Raw genomic sequence first — 23,284 nt, forward strand, 5'->3', positions numbered from 1 at the left:
TTTATGCTGAACTTAGAAAAGAATCAAAGAATATATGCTTAGTGTCAAAGGAAGATAATTCCTGGCTATGGCATAGGAGACTTGGTCATGTAAGCATGGACCTCCTAGCCAAATTAGCAAGAAAGCAACTAGTTGAGGGATTACCCAAACTTAGATTTGAGAATGATCAATTATGCAATGCTTGTCAGCAAGGTAAACAAACCAAAAAGTCTTTTCAAAGTAAAAATGTAGTCTCAACCAGGCGTCCACTGGAATTACTACACTTGGATCTTTTCGGACCAGTCCAGCCGCTGAGCTTGGGTGGTAAGAGATTTTCCTTGGTCATTGTAGATGATTTCTCTCGGTATACTTGGGTCATCTTGCTGAGTAGCAAGGATGAAGCTTTTGAGATGATCTCAACACTGATTTGAAAACTTGAAAATGATAAAGACCTAAAATTAGCTAACATTGGAAGTGATAATGGCGGAGAATTCAAAAACCAATAGTTCGATGAATTCTGTGAAGTCAGCGGCGTTGACCATAATTTTTCTGCTCCTAGAACTCCTCAACAAAATGGGGTAGTTGAGAGGAAGAACATAACCTTAGTCGAAATAGCTAGGACAATGCTGAGTGAGAATAGGCTTCCAAAGTATTTCTAGGGTGAAGCTGTCAACACAGCTTGCTATATACTCAATAGGGCTTTAGTTAGACCTATACTTAAGAAAACCCCCTATGAACTTTGGAAAGGACGGAAGCCCAACATCGGTTACTTTCGTGCCTTTGGTTGTAAATGTTTTATTCTTAATACGAAAGACAACCTTGCTAAGTTTGATTCTAAAGCTGATGAAGCTATATTTCTAGGGTACTCAACAAACAGCAAAGCATATAGGGTGTTTAATAAACGAACTCAAGTCGTAGAAGAGTCTGTACATATTGAGTTCGATGAAACTGACCCTGCAGGGAAGATAAGTCAGCCTACTGAAGATGACCCATGCTCAGCTTTCGCCCACCAAAATGGAGCCGCTGAGTCATTGCCACAAGGGCTGACCAAAGGTAAACACGAACCTGAAATTACCTTTGCTGACCAATCTAAAACTGCTGAGATTGTTGAAACACCTGCTCCTGAAAACTCAACACTGCCCAAAGAGATCAAAATTCCAAGAGGACACTCAGAAAAGTCCATTCTTGATGCTGCTGAGAACACCCTGATGACCAGAAATCAACTCAGGAGATATCTCAGTAATGTTGTGTTTGTCTCAGTTCATGAACCAAAGAATTTTTAAGAAGCTGAGCATGATGAATTCTGGATCAATGCGATGCAGGAAGAACTTGATCAATTCAAGAGAAATGAGGTATAGGATTTAGTGCCAAAACCTAGGAATCAAAAGACCATAGGAACAAAGTGGGTATTCTGCAATAAGCTAGATGAACAGGGAAACGTAGTCAAAAACAAAGCCAGACTTGTAGCTCAAGGTTACAGTCATCAGGAAGGTATTGACTATGGTGAGACCTTTGCACTCGTAGCTAGATTAGAGGCTATAAGAATATTATGTGCATATGCTAGCTTCATGAACTTTAAACTATTCCAAATGGATGTTAAAAGTGCTTTCCTTAATGGAGTTATAAACGAAGAATGTATATGTTAGTCAGCCTCTAGGGTTTGAGGATCCTAAATTTCCAAACCACGTTTATAAACTCAAAAAGGCTCTGTACGGCCTAAAGCAAGCACCACGTGCTTGGTATGAAAGGCTGACCAGCTTCCTGCTGACTAGGGACTATGTCAGAGTAAAAGCTGACACAACCTTATTCATTAAGAAAAAGGGTAAAGATACCATGTTGGCACAAATATATGTAGATGACATTATCTTTGGTGCTACTAACGAATCTATGTGCAAGGAATTTAGCAAACAGATGCAAACTGAGTTTGAAATGTCAATGATGGGAGAACTCAACTTCTTCCTTGGGCTTCAAATCAAACAAGGTAAAAATGGCATCTTCATTAGCCAGACCAAATACGCCAAGGAGATACTAAAGAAGTTCGAGGTATGATTGGCTCTAAACAATGCAAACTGACACTGTGCTTTTCCTTGACGAGAAAGGTAAGTCAGTAGACAGCAAATTGTATCAAGGTATGATTGGCTCTCTACTTTATTTAACTGCAAGTAGGCCAGACATTCAGTACTCAGTATGCTACTGTGCTAGATATCAAGCTGAACCTAAGGAATCTCACTATATAGATGTGAAAAGAATTTTTAGATACTTGCAACGCTCAGTAAATGCAGGTTTATGGTATCCAAACACAAACGATTTCACACTCATTGGATACACTGACGCTGACTATAGACGAGACAAGCTAGAGCGTAAGAGCACTTCAGGAGGATGTCATTTCCTTGGAAGATGTCTAGTGTCTTGGTTCAGCAAGAAGCAGTCGCCAGTTGCCCTTTCAACAACTAAAGCTGAGTACATTGCTGCTGGAAGCTGTGTGGCACAAGTTCTATGGATTAAGCAACAGCTGGAGGATTATGGAGTACAAACAAAAACAATCGAAGTCAAATGCGACAACAAGAGTTCCATTGACTTATCCAAAAATCCAATCCAACACAGCAGGATGAAGCATGTCAGCATTAGGCATCACTTCATCAGAGACCATGTACTCAAGGGTGAGATCAAGCTGACCTATGTTCCAACAGATGAACAACTTACGGATATCTTCATGAAGCCACTAGCTCGTGAGCAGTTTAACATATTAAAGGAAGCTATCGGTATGTCTAATCCTCTTCAATAAATTTCTGCGCTAAATGAATGTTGAGTGATTATAATATGTCGAGTGACTATTGCATGTCAAGTAACTATCATATGCTAAGAAAACATGAATACCATGAAATCACTATGTTGAGTAGATATATATATATATATATATATATATATATATATATATATATATATATTAAGTGATTATTAAGCGCTGAGTTACTATGCATGTTGAACATCCCTTCTATAGGAAACAACACTCTGAATTTCAAACAATTAGTATCCTAGATGCTGAGTGAAACACCTGGCACAATTAATGCTTGCACGTGCAGTAGACACCTAGGATGACGTAAGCGTAATGATTAGAAAACCATGCGCCGTATCTGTCATTAATGTCAGAATTAAGTACCGTTGATTGTTTCAAGAACCCACCGCCACTCTGACCTATCAGATCAACTCGAAATAACTAAAAATAGTGGATGATTTCCCATTAATTTCTCTTTACACTTGAAATCTTTGGCACTCGATTTCTCTCTTTGAAATCCCTAAACTTCTGCATTTCTCAAAACCTCAAGAACACCATGTCTAGAGATTCCCAGGACAACTCTAGCGAAGAATACAACGACAATCGCTTTGACATTAATCCTGCCTCTCTTGCAAAGCATGAATATCAAGAGACTTCCACAGAGTCTCAAGAACAAACTCATAGTCAGTGTGACCAATCTGTTCCCAAGGTCAGCATGCCTCGTAAAAATCCTCAAGCTGACCAACCAACTTCATCAAAGAAGAAGAAAGAGAAAAAGAACGAACAACTTGAGGAAAGAACATTCTTCCCAGTTTTCACAAACGTCAAAAATCTTAAAGTTTTCCATTCACGATGGTTCTCCAAAGCATTCGTAGAAGCTGAGAAACCCTTTTGTGAGTGGATTTCAAAGAATGGCTGGACCGATCTCTTCTCTCTTCCTAGAACCACTTACCCGCAGTTAGTAAGGGAGTTCTACATTAATCTACGGGTAGCCGATGATGACAATGACCATATGGTTACTAAGGTAAAAAACAAAGACATCATCATCACTCCTTCTTATCTCGCCAAACTACTAAAGCTGAAGGAAGAAGGATCAGAACTCAGATGCACGAACGACTACTTGCGCGTTAAGTACGATGTTGAGTTCTGTAAACCCAAAAACCACAAGGGAGAAATCGCCAGTACCAGCATGGGTCAGCCTAAAAAACAAGCCCACTATATCCTGACTAACTTCTTATTCCCCAAGGTCAACTCCTCCTCCTCAGCTTCCAACTTTGAGCAGTGCTTCATCTGGCACATGCTGAACTACAAGCCGCTCAACATGCCCGTCTTTCTCATCGGCGCTTTTCAACGCAGCACCGGGATCCTAAGGATGGGTTCTCTCATCACCAAAATACTTCGGGATCACCAGGTCAGCTTAATAGAAGAAATTGAGATTGAGGGTACGGAAATCACTGCAGCAGTGCTGTTCGGCTTAGCTTACAACCAACCTATAAAACCTAAGAAAGGAAAGGGGGCTATGGTTCAAGAAGAACCCGCTGAGGGAGATATGGAAGGGGATAATATGGTTGAAGAAGCACAGGCTGAGCTGACCAATAAAGGAAAGAAAGTGATGGTTGAACCTACTGTGCGAACCAGAATGGAAAGAAAGAGGAAAGATGACCAATCCTCAACCCCACTTGTCAAGGATATCAACAGAACAGTAAAAAAGATCATGTTTGTGACAAAGGAGAAGAAAGCTGCTCTTGCGGAGCAAGCTCAAGGGGAACCTAAGTCAGTTGAGAAACGAAAAAGGCAAGCTGACCCTAAGGAAGAAAGTGAGGAAACACCTAATCAGCCTCTGAAGAGGAAGAAAACCTCTAGGTTAAAGCCGATAGATGCTAACCCACTTGACTTTGTGATTACAAAGGAATCACACTTCGTGTGAAGTTAAGAAATTGATTTAGAGAAAAACTCCTTGTGATCAGGAGGAAGAACAAGGTCGTACTAAGGATCAGCCTCAAGCTGACAAGATGGGTCCTGCTGAGCCAAGTAACATAGGTGCTGCTGAGCAACCTGCTGAGAACCAAGCTGAGTCACCAGTGAAGGACAGGGCTGTGGAAGGCCTTTATGTTGACTTTGGACTCAACTCTTCGTATGAGTCCCTTGACTCTATTACTGCTGACCCTTCTCCATAGACCAAAACTCAAAATCCCAACATCATAGATTTTCTAGATGAATCTCCACTGAGGGATCCTATCACTGACCTTACAGGACTTCAGTTCCAATTCTTCACCGACATCATTGAGCCCACTCCGGACCAAGTAAAGGAAAAGCAAGTCTCTGTTTCTCGAGTTGAGGAACACGTCGACCCAATAATTCCTAAGGGTCCAATTTCTACTGACACTTCTGCTCAACCTTCCAGTGAGCAAGTGCTCGAAGTTCCTGCTGCTCAACCCAATGAATTAGTAAAGGAAACTCCCCATGCTAAAGACAGCACTAAGTTGCCTCAAACTCCAACTCAATTTCAGGCTGACACGGAGCATGTTAATAATACTGCTGAGCACATACTTCCATCCTCTACTGAGCAGCTCATAGACCAGTCAACTCCTGCTGCTGGCCTCAATACACAAAGTGCAGCCACTGACCTCGCTGTCACTTATGTTTCCGGACAACACCAAAAAACACCTCCAACATCTGGTACTGACAAAACATTGATGATTCCTACACTTATCTGAATGCTTCTGAGACTAGAAGAAAAATCATCCACTCAGCTCAAGCTCTCCTTCATGAGTTACATCAGTCTCAAGCCGATGTTGCTGGGTCTATTCCTGCTGAGCCCACTCAATTTTCCTTAGTCACCTAACTTTTGACTGAACTCAAGGGTCTAAAGGAGCTGATGAGTGTAATGACTTCGCTAGTCTTTCAGCAGCCCAAGCAAGATTTTATGGTCAAGCTGGCCGAACTCCAGTTGATGATGGTAAACCATATGAACTCTATCGAAGGGAAAATCAATGCCCTATCTGCTGTCCACTCATCATCCGTAACTTCTGCTGAGCTTAAACAGCAGTTCACCCAACTGACCACTGAGCTAATCGGGGATCATGAACTGATCTCCTCCTCCTCTCAATGCTCCATTGAACAGATTGGTGAAGCCATTCGCCTACTCAACCTGAGAAAAGAGGAAATGGACACTGACCAAGTGAGGACCAACAAGATTCTGCACTGCACTCAATCCATACTTACACATGTCCGGCATATCCATACTCAACGCCATTCTTATGATTCCGCAATGCTCAAGATGTACTATCAATCTTATGCACGGATGGCCGACTCCATTACTTGGATTGGGAAATCTCTTGAGTATCTACTCAACATGCTTAGTGCTAACATCAAAATCCTCGCTTCAAGTATGGCCGATGGCATGCAAGTTTTTAAGGGTCTTCGAGATAGTACGGGTCACATGCAACACTACTCATCCATACTGACTCATGCTGCTCAACAAGGAACATTCCTTGCTTCTTCCCCTCCGACTAATGATGCTGGCAAAACGGGGGAGAAATATCAAGCTGCTGGAACTCATCAAAAAATGGGGTAGAAAGAAAAGGCTAAGCTGCCAACTACCGGAACTCAGCAGAAGCCTGGTTCAACTTCTGCTGTCCCGGGTAATCAAAGTCAGCAACAAAGAACAGCCAAGGGCAAAGGCAAATCTAACTAAGTTCAAGTCAACATGAAGAATTAGATTAGCAATAGTCTTAGCTCATGACTTGTAATTGTATCTAGCATATCTTTGTTGAACTTACTATCTATATATATGCATCAGTTATCCAAAACTGACTATATTTATGCGATGCTTACTTGCTGTATTTTTATGTTGATCTCTCATGCTATTCATTGAACAACAACTTAAAACTTGTGAACATAAAGAATATACAAGTAAATCACACTCAGCACAAACTCTGATATCTATATTTGAAACTGAGTAATGACTAAATGCTCCAAGTATTGACCTTCTTTAGAAACTGACCTTAGACTCTTTTCGATTAAATCTTAGAAGGTTTAGAATTTAGCTAAGTTAGTGGACTCAAGTCTTAGTTTCAATCAATTACATCTTAGAAGGTTTAGAGTTAAACTAAGTCAACAGATGCAACCCTTACGGGGGAGTAATCTAAGAAGAATAAAAAGGTCATCAATCATAAGGGATGCTCAACACTGAGTTCCTTGACTAAATACTTTTGCCAACATCAAAATGGGGGAGTTTGTTGAAACACTTTTCCACATGATTTTGATTTGACAAAATTATTTAAGTTAATCCCATGATTAAGATAATTAAATTTAAGTGCTTTGATTTTATTGTACTAATGTGTTTGTTCAATGTTGAGTATATTTACTAACGAGAACATGAACTAAAAGTAAGACAGAACGAAGTCAGCATAAGCCACAGAAGCTGAGTAGAATACACACTCAACATTGTAAAAGAAAAGTCTTCTTTAGAATAACGCTTGAAGGCGAAGCCAACCGAAGAAGCTGAGTAGAATGTAACTCAGCCCCGTTAAATGAAATCTTAAAGGCAAAGCCGAACAATCAAGCTGAATATTCGTCAGGACAGCACCGATGATCCGTTGACTTAAAGATAAAGTCCGACACAGGTCTGCACCAGTTGAGAAGTTTCGAAAATCCGCCCAGAGACCTTTTCGAGACGCATGGATCATCTAGAATTTATCAAGAAGACAAAACTGGCGCCAGAAGACGAACCTAGAGCAAGAAGACGAAACTGGCAAGCCTGACGCCTGCTAAAATCAGACGGCAGGATTGGTCTGCAGCTTTGAAAGCTGACCAAGTGATGACAAAGATGATCGTTCTACAAACAACGGCTATTTGGAATTCAAATCATTGAAGACCAGAAATCATTATAAATAAACAAGTTCATCATTTGGAAAGGACAACGCATATAAGCAAATATAAACAGAAAAGCAAATCTTCACAAGAGTGAAAATCCAAAATAGAAGTTGTCTGAAACAAAAGCAAGTTCTTACACTCAATTTCAATCTTTGTGTAAAAGTCTAGAGTGAATTTGTATTCATCTAAAGTGTTCTTCATTTAGTGAGAACAATCTTGTATCAATTGTAAAGGTTAGAAGAGTGAAGCCGAGTACTCGGTTTTAGTACTCAGCGGTAGAGAAAATCTGAGTGTTCGGTTATAACGCTCAGTAGAATTGAGTAGAAGAATAGAGGACGGTACTCTTTCATACTCAATTGCTTTGTAAACGGTTTGTGCTCTACCTTTAAAGAGCTCAGTAGTGGATTAAAAAATCCCGGAGGGACTCTGGGGACTGGACGTAGGCGGTGAGGCCGAACCAGGATAAGTCTGCTGAGTAATCTCTAACCCTTTCTCTTGATATATATGTATGTGTTGCTTGATTAAATTGCTCAGGGAATAATCTGTATAAGCCGACACTGAGAAATTAGAGTGTTGAGTTGGAAGCTGACCTAAAGTGTTATTTCCCAACTCAACACTAAAACAACTCTAGTCAGTTTTTGATTAAAGATGTCTTGCATCTTGTTAAGCCCAAAATATAGATAAAATATCATTAGTATTTACATCAGTTTTGCTTCGAATTCATACTATTTATAGCTGTTTAGAATACTTTTACTTTCGAATATGTTTCTTTCATGCAAGGTATCTAAATATTTGGTAAAATCCAAATAGGAACGAAAAGAGGTCAAAAACGAAGGAAAAACCCTAAGTTAGGAGCCAAAAGACGAAGAAATCAGCACACCGATACAAGGAAGACGAGAACGAAGTCAGAAATGGGAGAAAAATTCATATTCTCGGTTGAGAATCCAAATTCTCGGTAGAGAATTGTGGGCCGCGACCAAGAATTCCAAATTCTCGATCCGGACACGCCTTTTCCAGGCATCTTCTTCCTTTGTTCCGAAGACCAAAAACTGCTCCCTCATTCTCGGCCGAGAATTTCCATTCTCGGTAAGATCAGAAATTTTGCCAAGCACAACATACACATGTTTATATTCCAAGAAACGCGTTCGTTCAGGTGGATAGAAACGTCTCTTCACAGCGGACACGACTCTCCATAATGGACACGACACTTCAATCACGACTCTTCAACATCTATAAATAAAGAGTTGACTGAGAGTTGAAACATATAATGAGAGAGTCAGATTTGTGAGATTAGTGCAAGAGTTATGCAGAAACTCTGACTCAGAAATGAGTCAGAGACTAGAAGTTCGATTTTGTAAAAAGCAATATGATGTACACACATTGTTTATTAAATAATTACAAACACAGCAGTGTTTAGATATGTTCATATTAGTTTACATTTTGGTAGTAGATAGACCAGTCTCTATTCCGAAGATTCAGCGAGAAGATTTAGTAGAGGATCCGCCCCTGAGCCTGACAAACTCTAACGAAACCCAAGGAAAGGATTGACAACCCGTTCACTTGCAAGTCGTCGAAAGTTTCCATGCTTCTTGTTCTCTGTAAACTTGTATCAAATTCACATTTCATCTAATAAAGTTCATTCTATTCGATAGATTTTTATGTAGCACTTTGGTAAATGATCCGAAGTGAGTTCTGGTGTTTTCATTAAAACGTAGTTGAATTCAAAATCTTTACAAGAAAACTTTGTTGAACACTTAAGCAAATTGATATCATCAGTAGAGTATTAATTTGGTTAAGGTAGCAATCTAACCCGACCGTAGGAGGATTGACTGCAGTTCAAAGCCTTTTAATTAGAGGAATTTACGTTATTTCATTTTCATAATTTATACAAAGTTTAAAGTTGTTTTCTTTGCTTAATGCAAACGAATACATTTGTTTACTTTTCTAAAGAACTAAACGTTTCTGTTTTGTAAATTTATCCTTAAATCAGAAGTGATTTCTAAACATTCGTTATACTCTAATCTAATTCTTATTCTAGCAATTTTAAAACCAAATCCAATTAAACGATTTTACATATTATAAACCTTAAAAGTAAATCTAACTAATTCAAAATAAGTTTTCATTAAAAAGCGTTCCCTGTGAGTTCGATATCTTTTATTACTACAAGCGTATATCGTGCACTTGCGGAAATCATTCAACACATCTCACTCAGCCTTGCTGGCCTAAAGCTGAGTTAAATTATCAAACATTTAGCTAAGTCACCATTATTAAGCGAAAAAGTTATATTAGTTCCTAACCCCCCCCCTTGGAACTAATCCTATTACATTACACGGGACCAACACTCACACCCATTATGGGGGAAACTAAAGCGAAAAGAAAATCTACCTTGATTTTTTGTCCTACTTACAAGTCGTTTATCCACGAGTGTGAGGAGAGACAAATGGTCTATATAGTGATGGTGAAAGCTAGCATGCCATCGAATGGGGTACAAAGTGAAGAAGGAGAGGTTCCGGAGGATGTGGGGAGATTGCTTAATGAATTTCGAGATGTCTTTTCGAAAGAGCTACCACATGGGTTACCACCTCTAAGGGACATTCAACACCACATTGACCTTGTACCGGGAGCTAGTTTTCCTAGTCTCCCTCATTACTGAATGAGTCCCACAGAGAGTGAGATTATGAAGGAGAAGGTGGAGGAGCTAATCAAGATGGGTTATGTGAGAGAGAGCATATTCTGTGTGCGGTTCCAGCATTGTTGACACCTAAGAAAGAAGGTTGTGGAGGATGTGTGTGGATACCCGGGCCATCAACAAGATCACTATACGGTACAAGTTCCCGATTCCCCGGCTTGATGATATATGCTTGATCAATTGAGTGGGTCCAAGGTCTTTTCGAAGATTGGTTTGAGGAGAGAGTACCACCAAATCCGAATTAAGGCGGGATATGAATGGAAGACGGTGTTTAAGACGCGTGACAGGTTGTATGAGTGCCTAGTGATGCCGTTTCGGATGACCAATGCACCGAGCACTTCATGAGGTTGATGAACCAAGTCCTTCGACCGGTGATTGGGAAGTTCGTAGTGGTCTACTTTGATGACATCCTCATCCATAGTAAGATGTTGGAGGAACATGTGGGGTATTTGAGAGCCGTATTGGTATTACTCGGGGAGAACCATCTATTTGCTAACACAAAGAAGTGCGATTTTGTGATGGAGAGTTTTGTGTTCCTCGGGTATGTTGTGAGTGGGAACAGAATCCGGGTTGATGAAGAAAAGGTTAGAGCTATTCGGGAGTGACCGACTCCGAAGACCGTTGGGGACATTAGGAGCTTCCATGGGCTGGCTACCTTCTATAGTCGATTTATCCGAAATTTCAGCGCCATTGTTGCTCCCATGACTGAATGTTTGAAGAACGGAAGAGGCTTCAAGTGGCAAGATCAACAAGACAACAGTTTTGCATTGATTAATGAGAAGTTAAGTATGGCTATGGTCTTAGAATTTCTAGATTTTGACAAGCTCTTCGATGTTGAATGTGATGCAAGTGGAGTAGGAGTTGGAGGAGTATTGATGCAAGAGAGACGACCCATTGCATACTTCAGTGAGAAGTTGTGTGAATCTCGACAAAAGTGGGCCACCTATGACAAAGAGTTCTATGCGGTAGTGCAGGCTCTCAAGATGTGGGAGCACTATCTCATTGGGAAAAAGTTCATGTTGTACACCGACCAACAAGCTCTCAAGTACTTGGGAAGTCAAAAACAACTCCGGATCTCTATGCACGCTAGATGGTCCACCTTTGTGGACAAGTTCCCCTATAAACTTCTCCACAAAGTACGTCAACAAAATAAGATGGCGGATGTCTTGAGTCGAAGAGTGACACTCCTCAATATAGTGGCCTTGGAGCAAGTGGATTTTGAGTATATCAAGTGGGATTACTATGATGATCTGGACTTTGGAAGTGTGTGGGAGAAGTGTATGAGTGACACCGAGGGAGGCGAGTATCAGTTAGTTGATGGGTTCCTTATGAGGGGTAGCCAATTGTGTCTTCTGGGTACGTCCATACGAGAGAGAGTGATCCGGGAACTACATGAAGGAGTTTTGGGAGGCCATTTTGGTACAGACAAAACGTTTGAGGCGGTAAGTTCCCGCTATTATTGGCCCAATTGATGTTTTATCTTCTCCTAAAATTGAATGTTTTTAGAGTGGGAATTATGCCATCGATTTTCGGTATTGAAAGCTTCAACATTTTTATTGTGATGCTATCTAGACTTTATCAAATGGATTATTGAGCACTCCAAATTTACATAAAATACCAATTGCTTTTATGAATCGCCCTTGAAATGGAAACCTTAATGCAATTTTGCGAATTTTAGTCAGACCAATTTTACCACTTGTTTTACTGCACAACAACCTCAAATGCATCTCCCTATCTACATGCATTCATATATCTGTTGTGCTCAATCACACGGCTCTTATATCCTGCAGTGTATTTATTTAAAGAAAACGGATCTTTAACAACCAGTCTAACATAAAAAAAACAAGCCATAAAATAAAACTGCACCAGGAATAAAATCTTGTCCCCACACAAATTTACAATAGAACTTGATTCCCTTCTTTCAAGGAACTTGCCAAGTAGAGGCAACAGTATAAACTCCAACACTATCTCATCTATTGAAAAATATTAGTGTAGTGCCTTATTTTTTTAATTAGATAGAACTGTTCAAATTGACCATTTGAGCCTTTTATCTAGCAGAGAGAGTTAAATATTTAGCTTTAACAAAATCGAAGAATTGATCGGTTTCGGTCGAACGGGTCGAATATAACGATCTAAAAATGACGACTTAAAATGGTTTGAATTATCTAAAAAATAACAAATTAGAATAAATAAGCATATAAAAGTTCTGAGACAAAGTAAACTTAACAATATTTGTATGGTCAAATTCCAAAACCACTTTTTCCTTAAATAACAAATTTGATACTGTGGTTTTTCGTAAGTATAATATAATAAAAGTTATATTTAATTAATTTTCTATAGAAAAAAAAATAACCATCAAACTTTTGAGATAATTTATATAAAGTCTATAAAATTTATTCAAACGTCAATACTACCTAGAGAATTGGTACATGATTTTCGAACCAACTCGTTAAATTATTAAAATGTTTCTGTTTAAATTTACATATCATCAAGTCTCTAAAATTTATACACACAAATAAGCTATTGCAAAATCAGGAGCTGCTATGTAAAGCAATTACTATATTTACTCAACTTAATTTTCCACATAAATGAATAAACTAACACATATATAAGGACATCATTATAATCAAACCTTCACATATGAAAATGGCATAGAAAATCCACTTGACCTTTAAAATGTACACAATTCACAAAGGATTATAATCAAATTTACCTCCATCACTTTTAAAAGTGTGTAGGTTGTATAAATAGTAAACTTGGACTTGTACATTTCTACTACTAATTAAAAGACAATTTAAAAAAATTGATTTTGTATTTATGTTACCAACATTAATTAAGTCTGTGACAATTGCTTATAAAAACTTTGGAAAGAAAATTATGTTAACAACAACCGTCAACAACCAACAATATTGATAAAAGTTATCCCTCTTCAATAGCCTCCACTTGGTTTGTTGTTGTTTTTCTTATTGCCCCACTCTAAACAACTGCAAAGTTAAATAAAGTATTAGAAACATATATTAAAAAACAAGAACACGAACAATGTATCAAAATGAATAGTACTTTATACCAAGTTTGTCCTCTTCTAATCTCTTTAATAAAAATTCAAGAGGTTTATCAAAAAATCGAATTGTTCTTCCCAAACCACAAGTATGACCAATCTCTACATTTAGCAACTGTTGCTTTTATTTTATTATCCTTCCTATAATATTCTTGCAACTTTCACACATTCTACCTTTAACCTTAATCCATTTCACGATACCTTTACAATATGTGTCCAACAAAATAGAAGTGGATGGTTGTCTTACAGCCACCAGTTGAGGGTTGAGTGCCATATTTAAGGCATTCAAGACCCCATTTGCTTCCACATAGTCAATTTCGTCTCCTAGAGATTCGCAAACCCCAACAACCCATATACAATATTTGTCCAAGATAATGGACGCGGAACCCCAACACCAGTTCTTCGATTAAAAAAATGGTATGTTAGGTTCCGCGTCCATTATCTGGGACAAATATTGTATATGGGTTGTTGGGGTTTGCGAATCTCTAGGAGACAAAATTGACTCTGTGGAAGCAAATGGGGTCTTGAATGCCTTAAATATGGCACTCAACCCTTAACTGGTGGCTGTAAGACAACCATCCACTTCTATTTTATTGGACACATATTGTAAAGGTATCGTGAAATGGATTAAGGTTAAAGGTAGACTGTGTGAAAGTTGCAAGAATATTATAGGAAGGATAATAAAAAAGCAAGAGTTGTTAAATCGTGAGATTGGTCATACTTGTCGTTTGAGCAACAATGTTGCAGACTTGTTGGCAAAATATGCAGCCAATTCCCACCTAAAATACTGCTAAAAGTATGAATTAAATTCAGTAAAAATATTGGTAAGCAAGTTATGTCATTGGAACAAAAAAATATGAAAACATGATCCCAAGCTAGATGGTAGTAGAAATACCAGATAATATGGAATCTTAATAACTGGCAGAGGTGATGAAGTAATCTCTTGGCTAACTCTGTAGTTTTAACTTCAAGGACCAACAACAGATCTATTTATCATAACTTGATTGTGATATTTGAGGTGTATGCAGAAGTTGCATTGTATTTCCTGGATTCTTCCACCTGTTTTCAATGGTCAAGGCTATCATATTTGGGCAGCAAGGATGGAAGCGCATCTAGAGGCTAATGATCTCTGGGAAGCTGTTGAAGAGGACTACGAAGTTCCTCCATTGTCCGAGAATCCAACTATGGCACAGATAAATAATCAGAAGGAGAAGAAATCAAGAAAGTCGAAGGCCAGGTCTACGTTATTTGCTGCAGTCTCATCTGATATCTTTATTAGAATCATGACAATGAAATCAGCTTTTGAAGTTTGGAATTTCTTGAAGAAGGAATTTGAAGGAGATGAGAAGATCAATGGAATGAAGGCTCTTAACTTGATCAGAGAATTTGAATTTCAAAAGATGAAGGATTCAGAAACTGTCAAAGAGTATTTAGACAAATTGATTAGCATTGCTAACAAATTTGTTCCAATGACTGTTCTTGAAAGGTTCAAAGCAACCATTTCTTCTCTGGAAAACACTAAGGATCTGTCAACAATTAGTTTGGCAGAGTTGTTGAACGCTTTGCAGGAACAAGAGCAGAGGAGACTTTTAAGGTCTGAGAATTTTGTTGAAGGTGCATTATTTGCAAAGGGTCAATCTAGTCAGGGAGAAAAAGGAATGAAGTACAAGAAGAATACATTTGACTTTCCTCCTTGTCATCATTGTGGGAAGAAAGGTCATCCACCTTTTAAATGTTGGAGAATATGAGATCAACAATGTGAGAAGTGCCAAAAGATGGGACATCATCAAAAGATTTGCAAAAGCAACACTCAACAAAATTCAGAAACCCATGAGAAAAATCCTGCTCAAGTTGCTGATCACGATGAAGATGAAGATGAAGATGTTTTGGTGATTATGATGAGATTGATGAACATGAGGAGAAAATAGTTGAGTCATGTTTGTCTAAAGACGCATGTCCACAGCGCACACTTGCAGACCTCATTATTGAAAAAAAACAAACAGGACACAAATGTTTCTTCAGAGTTCCTTGGAGAAAAGCTTGGAGTTTGCAGTAACCAAAGCAAGGAGGAGTGTTAAATTTATGCTTTAGTAACTGCTATCTTGTCCTGTATTTTTCATTTGTATGATTTTTAGTCAGTTGTCTCAAGTGGTTATTTAAATCACTGATTTGTAGGATGTAGTTATTGAACAGTTATTTTTCATCTCGTGCTCGCCTCAGCAACCATCATTACATATATATCTCTCTGTCCTTATAAATCAAGTTTTCTCTCTGTAACTGCGTCTGCCAGTATCACATCAATAAAATATATACCTTCCACAGCAAATTGTGTTGTTATAAAATCATCTCATTCATTTTCCAACAAGAGTAATTGGATGGGGTTTGGGTTATGATGACTCTATTGATGACTTTCATATCCTACAAGTTGAGCGAAAACTTGTATCCAAATTAGAATTTAAAGTTTGGATTTATGGATTGAAATCAAATAATTGGAGAAGGGCTCCTCAGGATTTCCCTTACCTCGATTACATGTAGTAACTTTACACATGGTAGTATGCACTTGCTATGCACATTAAACTAGAATGGATGGAAACCAGAGATTGTGGCTTTTGATATGAGTAAAGAGACGTTCTGCATAGTGCCTCGACCTACTTGCTTAATCAACTCAATGCATGAAGTTTCAATAAAATTGCATGTTTTAGAAGGCTACATTTGCCTTAGCTATTTCTTGGGAGAATGGGCAAAATTTTATATGAGGAAGAAGGATGGAGTTGATAAATTTACTTGGATAAAGTTATACTCTGTTACAAAACCCCATTTGTCCATTAATTGGTTTGAAAATGTCAAGCTTTTGAGATATTCAAAGAGAGGATATAAGATTCTCTCCTTTATCTTAATAGGGATCATATTATTTGGTATGATAATAAAAGGAAAGGTATTGGAGCACAGTTGAAAGTATTTGATTACAATTTACATTGATTGTTATTGGAATAGTCCAATTGTTTGTCTTGAAAGTCTTGTGTCATTAGGTGGTGGAATGGTCTTTTGACGGGTGTACTCATGGCTTAATGTGCATAACCAGTGCATAAAAGAAAGGGAACTAGTTATGCATTAAAATTATCATATGAACAAAAATTAGCACATCCAAGGTTTTCAATGATGGCTAAATCTATTCATATTTCCAATTGGTTTCCATAAAAATTAGCACACTAGCTTACCTTCCTTGCTCGCCTCAGCAACCATCATTACATATATATCTCTCTGTCCTTATAAATCAAGTTAATTCGCTGATTAGGGATAAAATTATGGATACTTATTTCACTTGAAGCAACTGAACATGTCCGGATTTCTTTTAATTTATTAAAGGTTGCAATCTAGATCTTATTTATATATATAAACACCTCGTGAGAATATACTATAGATTTGTAATTAAACATTCCAAACTAGATCTATTCAGATTTTCCAATTGGTTTTGATAAAAAAAAAAACATACCCGATAATCTAACAAAAACTCTTGAGATAGGAACTAATATTAAAATTGGACGAGTTCTTGGTCTATCTTGGCAGCTTAATTCCTAGTAGTCTTTTTGTTGATCAGGGATCTCATCAAATACAATAATCAAAATTAGATCTGTCTAAATCTGAAATCCACCGTCTTTGAACAATAAATTTATTTATTATGTCCATGAAATGTCTGAAAAATAGAACTAATTATGAATGAGAGACAAAGATGAAGAGAAGATGCTGACCTGATCCTCTTTCCACAAACAATTTCAAAGAGTTGAGAAGCTCTGTGTGGCTGGTTTTCAAAGATAGTGAGGGTGAAGGTTGGAGATTATGAATTTAAAGAGATGCAATTAGGGTTTTTATGGAATTAGTTAACAGAGAAAAGATAAAAGCCAAAACCCATATTATATTGGGCTTTATATAAAAAGAACCCTAATTATTTATTTTGGTTCTTTTGAAAAAATATTATAATATGAATATGAGATTAATGTAGCTGAAATTCATTAAAGAAAAAGTGAACTAAAATTAATATTATAAAATCACAATTCATTTTTAACATTGAAAGTTATTATTTTTTAAACTGTTAGATTTCTTATATACATAAAAATAACTAATTAGTTTAGTCTTATCATAGTAAATTAAGACATTTCGTTTGAAACCATCCATTATTAAGCTTAACATTGTATAGATGGAGCAATTTCCACCAAACTTCTCTACATGGAAAATTAAAGACCGTTTTCTGTCAAACCCTTACCATCTAGATACAACATTGGATTGTTTCATCGAATTTGCCCATAAAATGACATTCATGTGTTGATGATATGGCGCTCAATATAATTGAGAAGAAAAAACTTTGAACAATAGCTCTTACAATTGATTTTAATGTTTATCAGGTATCTTACATCACATGATTTTTTTAAATAATTGAGTATCATATCATCCTTATGTGAATGTTAATTGATTGTCAAGTTTAATGAAATGAGTGAATGTGATACATATAGGTGGCAAACATTTGTAACAAGTGGATTTTAGTTTGTTGTGTAATTAGTTCGGTTTTACTTCCTCGCAAGGTTAGCATCTTTACAGTAACATTATCAGTTTAAACTTCACACTTGATGCCCAAGAAATGACAGGTAGGAGCCTTTATAATTAGCACCTTAAAGAGCTTAGAGTCTCAGCCAAGCAATTCAAGGAGTAAGCAAAAGTAGTCTATGTTTAGTTAGGAGTGAATCAAGCTTGCTATTTGGATTGATATTTCACTGCGTGTATTAATTTTTTGGTAAGCGGACTAAACATGGAATATGCCATTTTCACCTTTATTTTCCTTTAATGCATTGTTATAGGTTTATTGAGTAGCACTTGTTACTTTTTGGTTGGTAGGTTTTTTATCCATTGGAGAAAGATGAAAAAAGCTAAGTTTTCTTTTGCTGAAGTATGGACAAGCACTTGACTTCAAAGCCAAAAAGAGATATAGCAGAAACCACCTGAGTTCTTGAACAGCGGGATAAAAACGTTGAACTTAAGTATAACGAGGTAGAATCAAGCCTCAATGGCATTCAATCGGAAAATAAACACATTGGTTGCTTGAAAAGTGGATAGGAAAATTCTCTTTGGAGCTTACTTCAAAGGAAAGACAATTGACGTGGCTTCGAAAGAAATTGATGGAGTGCTTAATTTGAAAAGGAAAGAACTAGACTCGGTGTAAAAGGAGCATCAAGAGTTCAATGAAGAGCTAGCTTTGAAAAAATGCAATCCCATATAATTGAGAAGTCAATAGAACAACAAAATGAAGAATTCAAATCAAATGAAGACAACTTGGGGTTGTTAGAAGTGTAGTTTGAGGAGTGTTGCAAGAAGCTTTCTGTCAAAAATAAGCAATTGGAATCAAATAAAGCAACAAACGTCTAATCTGAAAACAATAAGCAATATATACATGCTTTTGAAGCTAATTTGAACGGGTAAATTACATCCATACCCAATGAACTTTGCTCCTTTTCACGGTAATGGTTATTAGAGTTCTTAGAGATTATATTATTTTATTGATAGAGTTTATCTTAACCATACAGTTAGCTAGTATTAGTTATTCACTACAACAAGGATTGTATCCTGTATATATACTCAATTATACTTCAATAACAATACTCATTGATTCAAACTGTTACATGGTATCAGAGACCAATCTCTCTCCTATCTCTCCCTAACCTACCTTCCTCTCCCTATCTCACCGAAACCCTACCTTCCATGCGCCGCCGCCACCGCAACCCTCCTCCTCCACCAAAATGACAAACACCACCGCGGCTTCCAACAATTCCAGCCACTCAAACACCAATACGAACACAACCGCGGCCTCTAACAATTCTGATACTACTCCCACCACACATCCATCCCTAAGTGTTTCCAATATCTCCACCTTTATCAAAATCACACTTGATATTGAAAAAGGGCATTAGCCGACTTGGGCGGCTCTATTCAAACTCCATACTACAGCCTTTCAAGTTCTCGACCATATCCTTCCTCCAAACCCTTCCGCTACATCCCTACAAAACACCAACCCCGAACTTTGGTCACGTATTGACGATGTTGTCCTCCAATGGATCTACAGTACTATATCTCTTGATTTACTACACACAATCATTGAAGCAGATTCGTCTGCAGCTATATCGTGGACCCATCTCCAAGACATCGTTTCCGACAATAAGCACTCTCGTGCTCTGTTCCTTCAACAAGAGTTCTGAAAAATAAAACTTGATGATTTCTCCGACATCTCATCTTACTTTTAGCATCTCAAATCCCTTTCCGATCAACTCTCGAACGTTGATTGTCCTGTTACCAATGATCAGATGGTTTTGCAACTTATTTCTGGTTTAACTGATGCCTACGACACAGTTTGCACATAGATCCGACACGAAGATCCTCTTCCTCCCTTCCACAAAGCCCGTACTATGCTAATCCTAGAAGAGACCGCAAAATCCCGTAATAACAGCCCATCCACTGAACCTGTTGCACTCACGGCATCGTCTCATGTCGCCGACCAGCCGCCGCAACACTCCTATCGGTCGGTGAAAAATCGTGCGCAACATCCATATCGCGGCGGGCGATACGGTGGCCATCACCACCCCGGTAGGGGCGGCCGCTACCACAACAGAAATTCGGCTGGTTCATCTTACCGCCAGCCGTTCAACCCGCCTTGGGCTCCCTTCTATCCCTGGACGGCGCAGCAGACATGGGCCACTCCACCGTGCCCCTTCCCGACGGCACCTTGGCCAAATCAACCACACTCCGACCGCCAACAGTAGCACTCCGACATCCTCGGCCCGCGCCCTAATATGCCACAGGCTTATCTTAATATGCCTAACTCAGCCTATGCTCCTACAGATATTGAATAAAACCTTTATAGCTTGATCTTTGTCCGTTAACCATTGATTGAATAAAACCTTTTCATCCATTTAAGGATATAAACATACCCGGACTGTCTCTTCTAGAGACGGCTGAAGAATCAACAAGGTAGTAAGATCTTCGTAGTCAGGTGCATGAACAGCTATCGAGCTAGAACCGGTGCTAGCTGAAGAACGAAGAAGAACTAAAGAGATTTTGATATTTGCCAAAACAAAATCCCACTTTCAAGTGGAATAGTGGCTGCCGAAAATCAATTCGATTTTCTTCCTCAATGTTTGTGGTGGCCGAATAAGTGTATTAGGTTTTTAGTGTTTTAATTTATATATACAGTGTATTCCTAAACCTAATTACTTTAGGGTCAATTGGTTAATTACAAAACTAATCCAATCCTAATCCAATTACATAAATAAATACCAATAATATTTATTCTATGCAATTAATTATGATTAGATTAAATTTAATTACCCCAATTAAATAAATAACACTAATTAATAAATTGACGTATTAATATAATTAATTATTTACTGAATGCAATTTCATTAGTTTACAAATTAATTGATCACATCCCGCGAACTAATTAATCAATTAAATACCCAACACTTAAGACCATTAATCAATTACCTTGATACAAAGTATCAATTAATCTATGAATTAACCACCAAATAATTACCTTGACATTTTACTGTCAATCAATTTATTAATTTAATCCCTCCAATGTATCGTTCTATAAGTTCTAACTCAGATGTTCGATGTGCACGATCCTGTGGGACTGTCCTTAGCTAGCAGTGGGCTCACGGCCCACAGACAGTAAGTGGGTTCTAGCAAACCATTACTGCCCCTAACCAAGATAGAGTTTCAGCAGTCTAAAGACGCAGAGACCCTGTAGTTATCTCTTAACTTCTTTTACCATTTGATATCGATATTATAAACTAGACGCATGACAACTGTCATCCTCTCTAATGTTTATGATATTTCTTGATCTTAAGTAGATTGATGAAACAGATAAATAAACTACTATTCAGGGTGTGGCCACACGCTTATCAATCTCACTTATCAAGTGGCCTGTGATATCATCTCACTATTACATGAGCGGTAATTCCATCACTTCAATATCAATACCAACTTGTTCACCTGTTCACCCAATCATACCCGTATTTGGCATCCTGTTACAGACCTGTTAGGCGTATGTCAAAGTGAACCGGATCCCATATTGATATTATAATGAAATCTGGTCCGAAGACAGTTAGAGACCTACTTAAGAAAACTAATGACACAACATCCATGTAGTTTTCTCGGGCGGATCGATCCAGTCACATGTATACAACATGTACCCATATTCACAACTGACTTATCAAGTGCTATGGCTAGTATCAATTACTACCATACAGTCGTCGAATATACAAGCCTGGGGTCTTAATCATTCCCATGATAGAATAGACTTGGGATATGGTTTTACGATTATCAATCAATGGATTCTCTATTCATAGTATAACACAAGATATAAATGAACTAGATTAATGCCTTTATTAATGCAACACAAATAGTGTATCTATGCAAGAATAATCAAAAGCATAATACAATATACATGAATCAATGCCTAAGAACTAGGGCACACCAACAATTAAAACCTTTCAATGTGATAGTGGTGGTGAGTTTAACAATAATTCGTTTCGTCAATTTTGTAATCATCACGGAATGCAATTCCGCTTTTCCTGTCCGTATACGTCACCCCAAAATGGTAAATCTGAACGTACCATTCGGACAATCAATAACATAATTCGCACCATTATGAACCATGCCTATATTCCGTTTCATTTTTGGCACCATGCCCTTGAACTAGCCAGATACCTTCTCAACATCTATCCTCACAAAATTCTGGGCTACCACTCTCTAACTAAAATACTTTACCAACGGGATCCCACATACTCTCACTTACGTGTTTTCGGTTGCCTTTGTTTCCCTCTAATTCCGTCGTCCTATCGTCATAAACTCGAGGCTCGCTCAAAGCCTTGTGTCTTCTTAGGGTATCCTCCTAATCATAGGGGTTACAAATGATTTGATCCATCCACGAATAACATAATTATCTCCCGACACGTAGTGTTTAATGAGTCTGTGTTTCCCGTTGTCATTCGCAATTCCACCCCTAACACTGCCCCTGCCATTGTTCCTCCGATCGATGGTCTTTCACCATTTGTCCATCCTACTAACGCTGGTAATTTTTTCCAGCCATTACACTCTACCAGTCCATCCGTGTCGTCTAGTCCCCCCATCGTCTAGTCCATCAATCCTGCCAGTTCATCTGCATCGCAAAGTCAGTCCGTGTCATCCAGTCCATCTGAGTCGTCCAGTCTGTGTCACCTGTCAGTCCGTGTCCGTCGCCCAGTCGTCGTTCCTCATCCAGCCCTCCACTAGTCCAGTCCATGTCACCCTCCCCTATAACATCCTCATCCCATTCATCTAGTCGCACGGCTACTGCCGATGCTTTTGCCATAATTCCTTCTCCTAGTACTATCGACAATTCTTCTCACCTTATGACCACCTGGGCACAAAACGGTATTTATAAACCACGTCGAATGCTTAATTTATCTACCTCTGCTCCACCCGCAATTTCACCCTTACCGAAAACACCAGCCCTAGCATTATCTGACCCCAATTGGACACAAGCCATGACTGATGAGTTTGAAGCTCTTATTCAAAATAAGACGTGGGTACTGGTACCCCGTCCTAAAAATGCTAATGTTATTCGTAGTTGGTGGATTTTCAGGCACAAAACCAAATCAGACGGATCCTTTGAACCATATAAAGAAAGGCTTGTGGGAATTGGATCAGCTCAATTAGAAGGTGTATACTGTGGTGAAACTTTCAGTCCTGTGGTCAAACCGGCAACCATTCGTGTTGTTCTTGGTATTGCTATGTCCCGAAATTGGAATCTTCGTCAGTTAGATGTGAAAAACGCCTTCCTCCATGGGGACCTCAATGAGACAGTTTACATGCACCAACC

The sequence above is a fragment of the Euphorbia lathyris genome, chromosome 3 (genome assembly GCF_963576675.1).
Source record: "Euphorbia lathyris chromosome 3, ddEupLath1.1, whole genome shotgun sequence".
Taxonomy (NCBI): Eukaryota; Viridiplantae; Streptophyta; class Magnoliopsida; order Malpighiales; family Euphorbiaceae; genus Euphorbia; species Euphorbia lathyris.